At 46.8% G+C, this 13,942-nt stretch overlaps 1 protein-coding gene across 4 annotated transcripts in view; it reads left to right on the top strand.

Moving 5' to 3' along the window:
- The first annotated feature begins 1,539 nt into the window (after nucleotides 1-1,539).
- The window catches only part of SLC6A16 (solute carrier family 6 member 16), a 33,749-nt gene continuing 21,346 nt past the window's right edge, over nucleotides 1,540-13,942 (top strand). For 2 of the 4 annotated variants that reach the window (XM_084805410.1, XM_084805408.1), the window contains exons 1-2: nucleotides 1,540-1,646; nucleotides 9,888-10,027. The gene's annotated coding sequence lies outside the window, so the exon portion shown is untranslated. The remainder of the gene's footprint in view (nucleotides 1,647-9,887; nucleotides 10,028-13,942) is intronic. The other 2 variants (XM_084805411.1, XM_084805409.1) reach the window with 1 other exon arrangement.

The following is a 13,942-nucleotide window of genomic DNA, read 5'->3' as shown; positions in this document are numbered from 1 at the left end:
TGGGCATAAGGCTCAGACTGAAGCAGATGTGTTGTCGTCCTCCTTGGCTGTCTTTTAGCCCAAAGAGTCATTACTCGATCTGTCCAATGCTTGATGTGCGTTGATCCCAATGCTGCCCATTCCTGTGATGGCAACACAGCTAATGTTTCCAGTGCTGCCCATTCTGAGCAGTCGGCACTCTTGTCTCGCCTCCAATATTTGGCTTGGGCTTCTAGGTAGCTGATATGATGTATACGTAAACTGGGTGAGTTGAAACCGCCTAATTTTACAAATAGTTGCAATTAACCACACAACGGGTGGTTTTGCTCCTGCCTGCCACAGAAAACTCCTGAATACGTCCTACGTATCTTTCTAATATGTTGTTGGATTGTGTTCATTTGTAGGGTATTTATCTTCCCCCAAAGGCTCATTGCTATATTTGCCCAGTTGATTCAGTCTGAATCCGTGCCAGGAGCCTGTCTAGACTGAATTTGACAGCTTGCCCTACTAGCCTGGGTATGTGTATGTCAAGGTATTTAAAGCATCGGTCTTCCACATAAATGGCCAGTCACTAAGCCATCTGCTGTGGGAAATCTGTACAACGGACATGGCTTCAGACTGAGTCAAGTTTATTTTCTAGCCAGAGATGCCCCCCAAATCTTGGTGTCCTGAGCATTTTCCCATTCTTTGCAAGCTAGCAGCGCCTTTCTTCTTTCCTCTGCCCTTTTCTTTCTCATTTCCCCTTCCTTCCTCTCAGTCTTTCCCCACCACTATTTATTCTTATTTTCCTTTTCCTCTTTCCCATTCTGCCATTTCCTTTTCTCTCTTTTTGTTAGAAAAGGCCCAGTGTGTGTGTGTGTGTGTGTGTGTGTGTACAGCAGGGATGGGTGAAACTCTGGCCCTCCAGATGTTGTTGGACTGCAACTCCCACCATCCCTCTCCACTGGCTAGGGCTGATGGGAATTGCAGTCCTGCAACATCTGGTGGGCCACACCTCCCCAGCCCCTGGTGCAGAGGAAGCTCTGGGGGAGGACAGCGCCAGCTGCTTGGACAGGTGGCAAGGCTGTTGCAGTGGTGGTGGGGACAGTGGAGACTGGTGGCTCCGATTTCGGTGGGCCTGTGAATCCATTCTGGGTTTCAGTCAGAATCAGCCAGGACTCTAAAGGAGCTATCCAGGACCCTAAAAATAGACGCTGAAATGCGGGAGGAATCCCTTAGGTCAGCCTCCCCACAACCTCCGGCGCTCTCCAGAGGGGCGGAACCACATCTCACATCATCCCCAAGCAGCGTGCTGGCAGGGGACGATGTGAGGTGTAGTCCAACGCCTCTGGAGGGCGCCGGTTGGATGAGGGCTGCCTTAGGCCCAACATTTTACCCAGGATGCGAGTGTGGGACGGAAGGCGCCTGTCCGCCGGCCCAGTCTTCGCGTCCCGATCTCCTGGCTCGCTTTCGCCTCCGAGCAAGCCGAGCAATTTGGGCGGCGGCGGCGGCGGCGAGGACCCGCCTTCGTGCGGAGTCAGGGGAAAGCGCTGGGCGGGGACAGGGGCTGGTCTCCCGCCCGCCTCGGGGTTGGCTGATGCAACGTGGCCACGCTTGCAGAGCCGGAGCGCCCCTCGCTTGCTCTCCAGGTGTCTCGGCGGAGCCAGGGCGGCCGAGCGCACAGCCAGGTGGGTCTGGGCAGCTGTCTCCTAGGAGCGGGCGAGGGCGGCGGGGCTGCCGCAAGGGGACCCCCGCGGGCAGAAGGGCGGCCTTGGCAGCCCACTCCCCCTGTTTTGGACCCCAACGTCCATCTGCCCCAGCCGGAGTGGCCAGCGAGGTCCGGAATCCGGGGAGGCGTAGTCGAAAACATCTGGAAGGCAGCAGTTTGGGAAGGCTGGAGCAACACGGTAGAGAATCCCTACTGCTGGGGAGCGGATCGGGGATTCCCCACGGCAGAAAAGTCTGCTTGAGGGAGAATTAAACACTCCTTAAGAAAGCATGACGCTGGTTTGGAGGAGGGGAATGGCCCCGCATTCGGAGGCGAGGATGACCAAGGGGGGAACGATCCGGCCAGGGCACGTGTGGTTTGAATAGCTGTATAATCACAAGCAAACATGCTCCTCCATCGCTGAAGGTTCCTCGCTCCCACGCAGGTCGTCAGTACATCTTCACGCTGGCGCAGGCTTCCCCTGTTGGACTTCTGCCTGTCGCACAGTGGCAATCGATACCATAAATAGAATTAAATCAATAAGGAACTCCGCCAGGCCAGTGGGGGGAGAAAGGTGGCTCTAAGGAGATGGGGTCTGAAGGAGCTGGGAAAGGAAGAAGAGGTTCCCCTGGCTCAAAGGGGAATCCAGGGAAGGGTTTAGGTGTGTAGGGAATCTGGTTTGGACGTATGTTGAGCATGGTTTAGGGCAGAGGTGGGCGGATCTTCTGGATCTGTTGGTAGATCTGTTGGTAGGGTGATCTGAAGTAGATTGGCAAGGATTTCTGTCTCCTCAGTAGTTTAACGATGGGGAACAACAAAACGACTCCAAAAACGACTCCATGACAACATGTGTGGAAAGGGCTGTTCGCTAGATGCAGCCTTCCTATGTGCAACAAATTCCTTGGCTCAGAATGCTTTAATTCTGTGTGTGCGTCTTTTGCACCAGGCTCCAGTTTCTGATTGATCTGAGGGTATCTGGTAGCAAATGAAGAAAGTGAGCCCTAAATATTATGCCCAGCCCTGATTTAGGTTTCCTGAAACATATTCTTGAGATTGAGATTTCAGCCCTGGAACTTGTGACGTGAGCATTAGGACTACAGCGTTTAATTGATTTAATTGGGTAGATAGATCAGTTAGGTGTGCAATCCTATGCATGTTCAGACAGAAAAATGTCCTACAAGTCCCAGCATTCCCCAGCCAACATGGGGACTTGTAGGACGTTTTTCTGTCTAAACACACATAGGATTGCACCCTAAAAATATTATAATTGACACTCCAACAAAAAGCATATGCGTGTAAACTCCCCCCAATTAACCCAGTGATATAATTTCACGGTGACATTTTTAATACAAGTAATTATAAAAACTGTAGCTGGCAGACACCTTTTAAGAAGCATCCCGCCCACCGCACACATGCGCATGGGCGCACGCGCACACGCACACACACACACGGGAGGGGGGAACTCCTGAGATGATGCCCGACAAAACACATGTATGGAGGAAAACCCAAGATAGGGTGGTTTTTTGTTCTGTTTGGGGGTGTTTTTTTTAGAAATACCTTTTTTACTCATAGGCAAATTTTCATTGCTGTAATTAATCACCTAAAAATGTGGCTGGTTAACTAAGATTATATTAATCAGGAGACCACCCTAATTATAATTTATAGATATGAGTTCTCCTTAGCATGTGAAGCAGATGTTGTTGGACTGCAAATCTCATCACCTTTCACCATTGGCTGTGCTGGATAGGGGCTAATGGAATTCATCCAACAACATCTAGAGGGCTGATATATGGAGCTCTGGTCCTTCCTGCCCATTAGCTGCTACATAAAGATATAAGGCTGTGTAGGAGAAGGGCACGCGGTGTGTATGTGGTCAGAGGACTGGGTGTTTGCAGGTGGGTGGCCCAGAGATTTGGTGAGCATCTGTGAGTGGGAGTTGGGAAGGGGTTGTATAAACTAAATGTAGATGGGTGGGGAGGCAAAATGGTCATGTGTAGCCTGGTCTAGATTAGGGCTGCAGCATTTAGGGGGGTTGGGGTGGGGATGGAAATCCATTTCCCCAATGTTATTCTGCTATTAGCTATGGAGGGGGGAAAGAGGCAAGTTCAATACAGAATGGTGTGGGCAGAACATAGATCAGGAACTTCTGGCAGATCTCTGGGTGATTTGCAGTAAATCATCAGAGAGAGTAAATCATCCTTCCCCAACCTGGTGCCCTCCAGCCCTGTTGGACTACAACTCCCAGCATCCCCCAACCAGCATAGCACCAGGTTGGGGAAGGCTGGTCAAGGGTTTCTAACTACAATAACTGTAAATTGCTTTGGGGGTGCTATTTGGGCCGAAAGGCAGCTCATAAATTTACAAATATATAAATGTACAGATAAATACAATAGCGACAATGAAATGATTCCCACCACTATCACCACCTAAATTAGGCTGCTGAAATGAAAGCCAGGAGTGGGCCTAGTAACGGCTTCGGGTAACAGTGGTGGTGGTGGTGGTGGCAACGGTGATATCTAAATTGTGTCTTAAGTTTGGCTGTTGGTGTGTGCATTTGTGTATGTGTGAGTGAGTGAGAGGGACCCAGTGGAAAGTGTGTGGGTGAGAGCAGAGAAGATTCTCACAATCCACCAGTATGTAAACGGCCATTTTGGTGTGTGGTTTGGGGTTAAGGGTGGAGTGACTCAGTTCCCAGGGAGTGGCATTTGGGTTGAGGATGGGAATGTGAAGGATGTTTCTGCAGCGCAAAAGAGACTTTGGCCTGGAGGCACCTCTGTTCACGGTAGTGACAGCTGGGGAATATATTTTTTTTTCCCAGAGAGGTGTGTGCCATAATAAAGAGTCACAACCAGTCATGAGTTCCCTGCAGTGTCTGTTTCAAAACCGTTGAGGGTTATCTTTTTAGCATATAAAACACAGATGTATCCTCAACACTCAACGGCCACGTTTGGATGTTGCAGCAACCCAAAGTTGGGTCCCAATTCTGAGTTGTCTCTCCCCCAACAACCCAGAATTCCTGGCTCGGATGTCCCACTTGTTCAGCAGGAGTGATCAGGTGGTGAGAGCCAGCATGCTTGCTCTTGTTTCATTTACCCAGGGTTTAAAAAAAACTTCGTTTGTTGTGACATCTGAACGCAGTCAACATATTGAACAGCTCTTAAGAGCAATCTAAGGTAGAATTTATTTTTGTTAGGTGCAGCATTTAGTCAATTCATAGCATAAAGTTCATTCAGTTGTCACTCTGCACCAAATTTCGCACTAACCATGCTTTGCACAAACCCAGCTCAAAGCATGTTTTCTTACTGTGGTTTTCTGGCCACCTGCAAACCATGGTTTTGCAAGTTTTACTGTGGTTGTATTGTTATATTGTGGTTTTAATGTTCTATATATTTTAAATTGTTTTATTGTGTGCCATTTGGTTTTAATTTTTGCGAACCACCCAGAGAGCTTCGGCTATTGGGTGGTACAGAAATGAGATAAATAAATAAATAAATAAATTCCGAGATCACACCAAACCATAAGCTTTAACCTTAGCCATGATTTGGCACAGAGGTCTGGATCCAGACTAAACTAGTTGTGCTTAGGTCTCATGGAAATCAATGTGAAAATTAGTAAATGGTAAGTTAAATTCCATTGATTTTAATGGAGTTAAGTGTTGCTAAGGTAGTCTGGATCCAATCCAATGTCTTGAACTGAGCCAATGTATATCTTGTAATGTTAGGATAAAATGAGATAGTCACATGCAACTGGAGTTGTACACACAGCCACCAGCAGCCATTCTGTACTGAAGGAGATGAAAGGGGGAAGCAGGCCATTCCACCAGCACTGTTGAAAGACTAAAATTTTTTTCCTCTTCCTCCCCATTTGTTTTTCCTTGCGTGTCATATCCGTCTGACTGTAAGCTTGCAGGCAGGGTCTGTCTTGTTTTACTGATGATATGTAACCCACTCTGGGAGGCTTTTTGGCTTACATTAAATAAACTGCCCAGTAAAGTAGGGTTAAGTTGGTAAGTAGCTGGCAAGGGAGCTGAATTGTCTTGTAAAGTGCTTTGCTTGGATTCAGCAAGCTCAGCCAGCCTGCAACATGATCCTGTGAATCTTCACACAGAAGGAAGCCCCATGGACTTCAGTGGGGGCTCATTTGTGGGGAGGACGGAGTCCAAAACATGAATTGAATTTAAAAGGAGAGAGATCACTTCTAATGCTAGGTGGACTCCTAAACTAAGAAGGAAGGAACAACTGTCAGATCTGTGGTTTGTCGGTTTCTGCCACCTCCTTTTTAAGGAGAAGCTTGAGGCAGCTTTTAAAGTGGCAGCAGCCTCTGTGCCAAAATTTGTAGGTCATTTTGTAACACGAGCTGAACAAAAGAGAGGGTAGGTGGGACAGAGCACTTGGAAAGAGGCAGACTTTCTACTGACCCAGACAGGACTGGGATGTCAGCAGGGGAAGCGTGCCGGAGAAAGACGTCCGCCTCAGTTGGTTGAGTCCGGTCATTTCCAAACTCCATGTGCACCCTGCGGAGGATTAAGAGAACCATTGCTATGCCACAGATTTAATTACATCTTTAATTAAAGGCTCCTGTGAAACTCTGGGCATGCCTCTTCCACTAGGCTTTCTGTGAAGGCAGGTTATCATAGCATCTGCTGGTAGATGCAGGCCAGAATTAACTGCCCTTGGAGAACATCACCAGGTGTAGAGTCACTGCACTAGGCATATATCCTTCTAGTGCTTTTGGGTGGAAGAGTGATATATAGCGACCTGTAGTTTAATATTATTTATTATTATTACATTTGTATCCTTCCTCAAGAAGCTTGGGGTGGCTACAAGCTCCTCCCCCTTTTCACTTCTCAACAACCTTGACAGGTAAGTTAGGCTGAAAGAGTTGGCAGTGACAGCCCCAGGGTCACACACAGCAAGTTTCGTGGCTGCTTGGGGATTTGAACCCAGGCCTCCACAGTCCTAGCCTGACACTCTAAACAACACACCGTGGTGGCTTCTATTGATATGGGTTTGACACGTTACAACACAAAAGTTAACCTGTTGCCAGCATGACCTTAGTATGATGTCATCTATACCTGAGTATAGGTCAGTGGAAATCCCCTTGATACGAATCCTGATTTTAGACACGTGGAGCAGGAGTCACTGGGCTAGCCAATGTAGTTGCAAGAGTGCCCCGGGTAAATGGGTGGTGTTACCCATTTTATGGCTTAAATTTTTGATGACCAAGGAAGTAAACTCCTGTATAACTTGAAAAACGCACGTGCACATTTTTGTGATATCATGAGATATGAATGCAGGTGTGAGTGTTGGGGGGGAATGACCATAGGATGTAATCCCCCCTACCCCCCCACATCTTCATTCAATATGTTAGGGGTTTGCATGAACATCCCTCATGCCTGGCTACCTTTTTGCTTTTCCAGAAGAATGGAATCCAGTGCTGTGTCACACAGTCCTGTGTTCTACACTGTAGGCAGATAAGACTTTTTCTCAAAACAAGTTGAGGACTCCTATGTCCGGGACTCATTTGGGAGAGAAGACAACAGATTGGCGAGCATGTTTCTCTCCAGATACAAGAATTAATGGCAGGGCCAGCTCCAGAGGGTGGTATAGTTGGGCATTTGCCAGGGTCCAAGATCAATACAGGGCACACCACCCTAACATGAAGAGAATTCACAATAATATTTATTGTGTATAATAATATTTAGTAGTAGCAGTAGTAATAAAATAATATTAATAATATTTCTACAGTGCCATTAGTATATATAGCACTTTACAGAGTTTCATAAGCTGATTTCAGCTGTCTAACCCTGGGAAGGTGGAGCGGGGGAGGAGGCTGCCGGACGACACGTAGGATGCGTCATACCAATATTTCTGCGTTCTCTGCCCTGACACCCCCTGGAACACCCCATTTTGGCTACTCCGCGCTCGGGGCTGTTCCGTGCTGCCTGCGAGGCAGCGTGGAATGGGGGGAAGGTCGGTTCCTGGAAAATGACATATCCTATGGCTGTCTAGCCACTGACTAGAGGCCATAGGATTGCTCCCTCCATTTTTTTTTTAATGAGATGGGTTCTTGGCCCCAATCACAAATAGGGAAGACACAAAAGCTACTATTAGTCACGGTTAGAAGGAAAAGCCATGCTTATTTATTTAATTATTTAATTCAATTTATTCATCGCTTCATAGCCAAAGCATTCAAGGTAACATACATAAAGAAGCAAATACAATAAAACCAATGATATTACATTAAAATTTGTTTTAAAAGCAGCAACAGTAATTCAGGGGAAACTAAAAGAGATAGATAACCAAGCAGCTAAAAGATGGAGAAGATGATTTTAAAATGCTTAATATTTTCTTCTTTGTCCCTTATTATAGTAACCTGCTAGGATCAAAATAACTTCCCAAATTAACAACTCAGCCCTTAAATTGCAGCCCCTCCAACTGAAATGGGCTCCTCGCCAGTTGATCAATTAGAACTGCAAACCTGCATTCATTTCAGCGCCTCAAACTTCGGCAGGCCAGTGGGGATTTAAGCAGCCTGTTAATGTGGTCAGGTCGCCGGAAAGATCTTTTTGCACAAGAGGACATTGGCCCATCGAACCACTTTGGCACTTGGCTGAGTCTTCCACATCTCCCCTTCTCAGGAGGACTGAAACGGTTGTTTCATCACACACGGACTCACAAACAGTATCCAGCCATGCCCAATTGTTTAAACATGGATATCCTTGTGTACCTTGAGGCCCAAACTAGATGTGCTGCTCAGTCAAGCATAGTTTTCCCCCCAAATTTTTTTTAAAAATTATTATTGACAAAAATGCAGTCACAGAGGCTGAAAACTAAACTGGAAAACCGGTGTTCTGTATGTGTCCATGCGTGCCCTTCTATCTTTTTTCTTTGTGGGAAGGAAAGTGTGTGCCTGCAATTTTTGAGTGAAAAACAGCATAAGGGGAAGGAGTTAAGAACTGCCCACACACACTTCCCATGTCTTAGTCTTCTGCTTGTGTTTGAAGCCTTTGCCTCATTGCATTTTGTGAAATGAAAAGTATGCGGGGGGGGGGGGAACCACACGCAAGTGGGTGTTGCATGCAGTTTGGCACTAGCTAGTGTTGCACAACCTGGCACATGCAGCGACAGCTCTGGGACAGCAGTCCCCTTGCACATAATCACCCCAGAGAGTCTTTCAAGCAGTTATACATTTTTATTGATTAAAAAACATTTAAAAGATCCACACAGTGAGAGTCTGACAAACAACAAGGCAGAAACCATGTACAGATGGAGGTTTGAGGTTGCCAAACTTGATTAATCACTATGGCTCAGTTTGGACATCCTGCCAAATCATCGTTAAGGAAATTTTAACTATGGTTTGGTGCAATGTCTGAATTGACAGACTTGGTTTTGTGACTAGCTAGCAAACCAGAATTGGAAACTGTGGTCTGAAGTGTGTTTGTAAAACATGGTTTGTGCTATCTGTGGTTCGGAGTGATGTTGGTAGGCCCAAAAGAAAGGGCCTTTTCCCCATGTTAGTGGAAATCCATCTGAAGTGATATACGCATGGATGGCCCCATTGGTACAGGCTTCTGAACGGGCCTTAAAAACTCATTTATCTCAGGTTGCTTTTTCTTAAAAAACGTGTTTATGGTGTGGCTGGTCAATGCTGGTTCTAGGTTTTGGAGGGCCCATGGGCAAGACACCCTCAGTGGGCCCCCTCCCTCAGTGCATTTACCTTCTCGCAACTGTTGTCACCAGCTAGCTATTGCTCCTCATCCTCTCTCTCATCATTACGACCACTTGCTTGCTTGACAGGCAGAGAGCCAGGGAGCAATTTCGCCGTGGCATCTGCTGCTCCTCCTCTGCACCACCACCATTGCCTGAGCCAGAGAGAGAGGTGGGTGAACAAGCAGATTGCACTGGTGGAGAGGATGAACAACTTTTCAGTGGGGCCCTGCTGGGGTGTGGGCCCTCAGAAGGTGCCCAACCATGCCTCCCCTTGACACCAGCTCTGCTGCTGTTGTGAAATTGTTTTAGCTAATCTGTTACTGCTGGCCTGTTATTGTTTGGCACTGCTGGTTTTAAACGGTGATTTTAATTGAAATGTTAAGAATGTATTCTATGGCTGTTTGACGTAAGCCGACATGTGAGGGCTTTGCCTAAGAGGCTTCCTCAAAATAGTGAAATAAATGTCTGAATGGACAACACCAGACCTAAGGCTATTGCTCTACCCTCAGAAACTACGGCACTACAGAAATTTAATTTATGGGCTTAAGAGACCAAGTTCTGAGAGAACAGAAAAAGAGACTGGACTGGCTGCTCTAAACCATGCGTTGCTTGTTCTATGCTTGGACGAGCACATAAGAAGTGTCCGCATGTAAGTATACTGAGCCTTCCTTTGTATGTGTGAATGTAACTTAATTTGAGCCAGGGGTTAAGTCTGTAACAATGGAGGCTGGTGGCTCTGATGTCAGTGGGGTGCTGAATCCACTCCTGAGTTTCAGTCAGAACCAGTCAGAATTCTGAAGGAGCTATCCAAGGTGTGCACCTTGGATAGCTCCTTTAGAGTTCTGACAGGGTATGACTGAAACCCGGAGTGGATTCACTGCCCCATTGACAACAGAGCCACCAGGCTCCACTGTCTGTAACCTTTTGTCATCTATGAAGCTGTTTTATACTGAGTCAGCCCATTAGTCCATCTAGCCCAGTGTTGTTTACTCTGGCTAGCTAGTGACTCTCCAAGATCTTGGGCAAAGAAAAGTCTGTCAGTAGCCCTTTTAACGCACGATGAGCTGTGGCACCGGCAGGCATCAAGTTGCATATTCAACCTCCATCCGAGGGTTGTTGTGTCATGCAAACCCGGTCACCATGGTGATGCGAGGGTTGTTTAACCCACAGTGGCTGGGTTTGCATGACACAACCCCCAAGTGGGGGTTGGATATTCAAAATAGTGGCTGGCACACACCACCGCCCCTTGAGGTTAATTAACCCATGGTGAGCTGTCATGTTGTGCAAACAGGCTCAGTCTTTTGGGCAGGTTACTCATCCTTTTGCCACACCTCCCAGGGCAGCCATTTTGCATTGGTGCCCAGGCCAAGGCTTCAAATTGCCAAATGTCCCCATGGCTCAAAAAACTTGCCTACCCTTGGCCTACTCAGACTGGCAGCAGCTCTCCATGGTTTCAAGCAGAGAAGGGTCCCTCCCATCCCCTGCTACCAGTTCCTTTTTTAAGCAGAGATGGCAGGAGTCGAACCCAGGACTTTCTGAGTACAGAGCTGGGGTTCTTCCACTGAGCTATGGTCTCTTCCTGACCTTAACTATCCAGTAGGCACGTCAATGCTAGCAGAGAGGTGAGTCAGTGTGTTCCTGGGAGCTTTGTAGAGGGGACAAAACGCTCAGTCACACAGATGATCTTTTGTACTGGAGAGCCTACAAACATACACACTTTTGCTTCAAACCTTGAAGGGCCGTCGTATGCGTAGTCTGCGGACGTAAAGATATAAATGCCCATTCTTAATTCACAGGAGATTAGGCATGACAAACAGAACCCCGGAGCCTTTGCAAATAGGCGGCTGGCGCTGCCTGATAGGCAGTCACACGCTGTCCTGTGCCAGCGCTGCCCCTTTCCTGAACTCTCCCCTCCCCCGTGAGCTGGCACCCCCCCTTTCATTTCTGACCTTGGCCACCCTTGCTCTTGCAAAGGTTACATTGGCCTCCACCCCTCATTTTAGGAAATAATGAGACCTTGGCATTGACATTGGCATGGGAGAAAGCAGAGGGCGGAGGACAAAAGATGCAAAGCCAGGCATGACAGCTGGCATTGCCTTCCGCTTGCCTGATGAAGAAGTTGGCATAGCCTCTCACACTGATCTTCTACAGGGGCATGCATATTCAGGGGGTTCTCTGAATGGGCATAAAATAATGGGGGAGAGGAGAAATTACTATTTGGGTCTATAGTTTTGGAGATCTGTCTGTCTGTCTGTCTGTCTGTCTGTCTGTCTGTCTTTCTGTCTGTCTGTCTGTCTGTCTGTCTATCTATCTATCTATCTATCTATCTATCTATCTATCTATCTGATTGTACCCCATTTTTCTACGAAGAAAAATGGCACTCAGGGCAGTTTCCTATCATAAATAAAACTTGAATAAACAATAATAAAACAAATGCATTAAAGCACAATTAAAAATACAACCATAGCAGAATAAAAAAGCACCCAACCTAACAAACACACTTACTTGCCAGATTGAATAAAAAGGTTTTTGCCTGTCAGTGAAAGAACAACAGAGCTCTATTAGTTCTGCTGCAGAGATTGTTCTCTGAGTCTATCAGTAGTTCTGCAGCTGGGAACTGGATGCTGCTTCGCAGGGTGAACAGACACCATTTTCATCCAGGCAACACCTAGTGGGAGAGAAAAATCGGCGATATTGAAAATGCTGTTTTCTGCAGAAAAAAATGGAGATTGGGAGGTGAGAGAGAGAGAGAGCTCGCTCGCATGTAGAGGTGGGGTCTAGGGGGTAGGCTGTAGTTTGGCACAATGGGGGAAAGCTATGAAAAATGTGTGAGGCCAGGACACACGGAGGTGGGATAGGAGTGCAGAGGTTTTGACTAGGGTTAGAGAGCAGTGTACTAGGAAGAACCCAAAAAGGGCTGTGGAGATCCAGTTGATGGGAATTAGTATGATGGGAAAAGATCTGATCCTAAAGAGGCAGGAGATTTGGGCACCTGCACTGCCATGATTTGTGCATGTTCAGAGCTAACTTGGCCTTCTAATATGAGCTCCAGATATTTGAACTCTTTTTCTTTTCTTTTCTTTTCTTTTTAGTTCCTAGACTTCATGGCTACCAAGGAACAACTAAAATGTTTTTGACAGTTGCTAACTGTTCCTAAAATCTGTAAACAAAACAAGAGAGGGTCTTGGTGAGGATAATTTCTAGTGGTTTAGGGCAGGAGTAGACAACCTGGTGCCCTCTAGATTTTTGGGCTATGACTACCAAAAGCCCCAGCCATCATAGCCAATGGTCAAGGATTATGAGAGTTATGGTCCAAAGCAATCCTGCTTTAGGGGATAGGATGTCTTTATTCCTCACAGTTACCTCAGGCTTTCTCCAAAGACCCCAGTGCTTTTCTGTAGATTTCTGCAGAACCCTCTTTCTGTTCCCTTCTGTCAGTACTATTTCATGAGAGCCAACTCTTCTTTCCTGACCATGAACAACCATTTTCTTTGTTCCAAGAAAAAGCAAACAAAGTTTCCAATGACGCCAAAAATCTTCTGCAAACCATCTAAACAAAGCGTATTTATGTCAATTTGAATAATTCCAGGGACAGTAATTAGGTCCAGAAAGATGCACCATTTAACATAACTTGAATCCCCTGACGGTAATGGTAAGAAGATGCCCAAACAGACCGTTGAAAGGGACTTTGTGCTGGGGTATTTTTGGCTCAGAAGAACTGCTGCTCCCACTTTATGAACATAAATACCATTTATTAAGCTTCTGGGGAAACAGACCAGAGGCAGCTGCAGCTCAGAAGCAAGTGAAGTCCCTATCCATCTCTCAGTCTCTCGTTATATTCCCCCATACCCCCACTCTTCTGACAAATGTTTGCCAAAGTGCCCCACAGCAATTAAAATTCAATATGTGATGCTTTGCAGAGCTGGCACACATTAGTAAATGAGAACCGGGCCTGGGCCCTGTGCTCAGGCTTATAAACGAAATGACTAGGAGCACGAAGGAAATGGTAGAGAGAAAGGATATTGTTTTGACTGCGCCAAAGCAAATTGGTGAAATGTTGTAGCAGACATTTGCGTCCTGTGGAGGCCAGAATGATCTTTGCTGGGAGGATGCAAGGGGTGCAGCTATCCAGCATACCTTGGTCCTCTGTCCAATGACAGGCCAGAGTGACTTTTCCCTTGGAAGGGCAATCAGAGGGCAACCACCAGTTGGAGCAGAGTGTTTCTTCCAGCAGAGCAGAGGGAGCGGGGACAAGGAGGCTCCTTCTCCACCCTGTCTGGGGCTCAGGTTGGTCTTCCAGCTACCATGGCATTTTTCCTGGGAGGAAGTGGATGTAAGCTCTCAGCGGCCTGTGTTCCTTTGAGCTTTCCCCTGCTACTTGCAGAATATATTGCAGAGCAAGAGAGACAGAGACAGAGAATCTATTATGGGTCCATTCCCAATCTTCCAAACCATGTTTGATTACATCTGAAACTACGATTTGCCTTCCAATCAGGGTGGAAACCCTGGTTTGAATTTTGTTTCAGTCCTTGATTTGGGCGGGACCTGATTTGGGATTTTTCCC

The sequence above is a fragment of the Heloderma suspectum genome, chromosome 6, assembly GCF_057233095.1.
Source record: "Heloderma suspectum isolate Gila_16-S chromosome 6, 16-S_ref, whole genome shotgun sequence".
Taxonomy (NCBI): domain Eukaryota; kingdom Metazoa; phylum Chordata; class Lepidosauria; order Squamata; family Helodermatidae; genus Heloderma; species Heloderma suspectum.
This window is presented reverse-complemented; position numbering and strand designations above follow the sequence as displayed.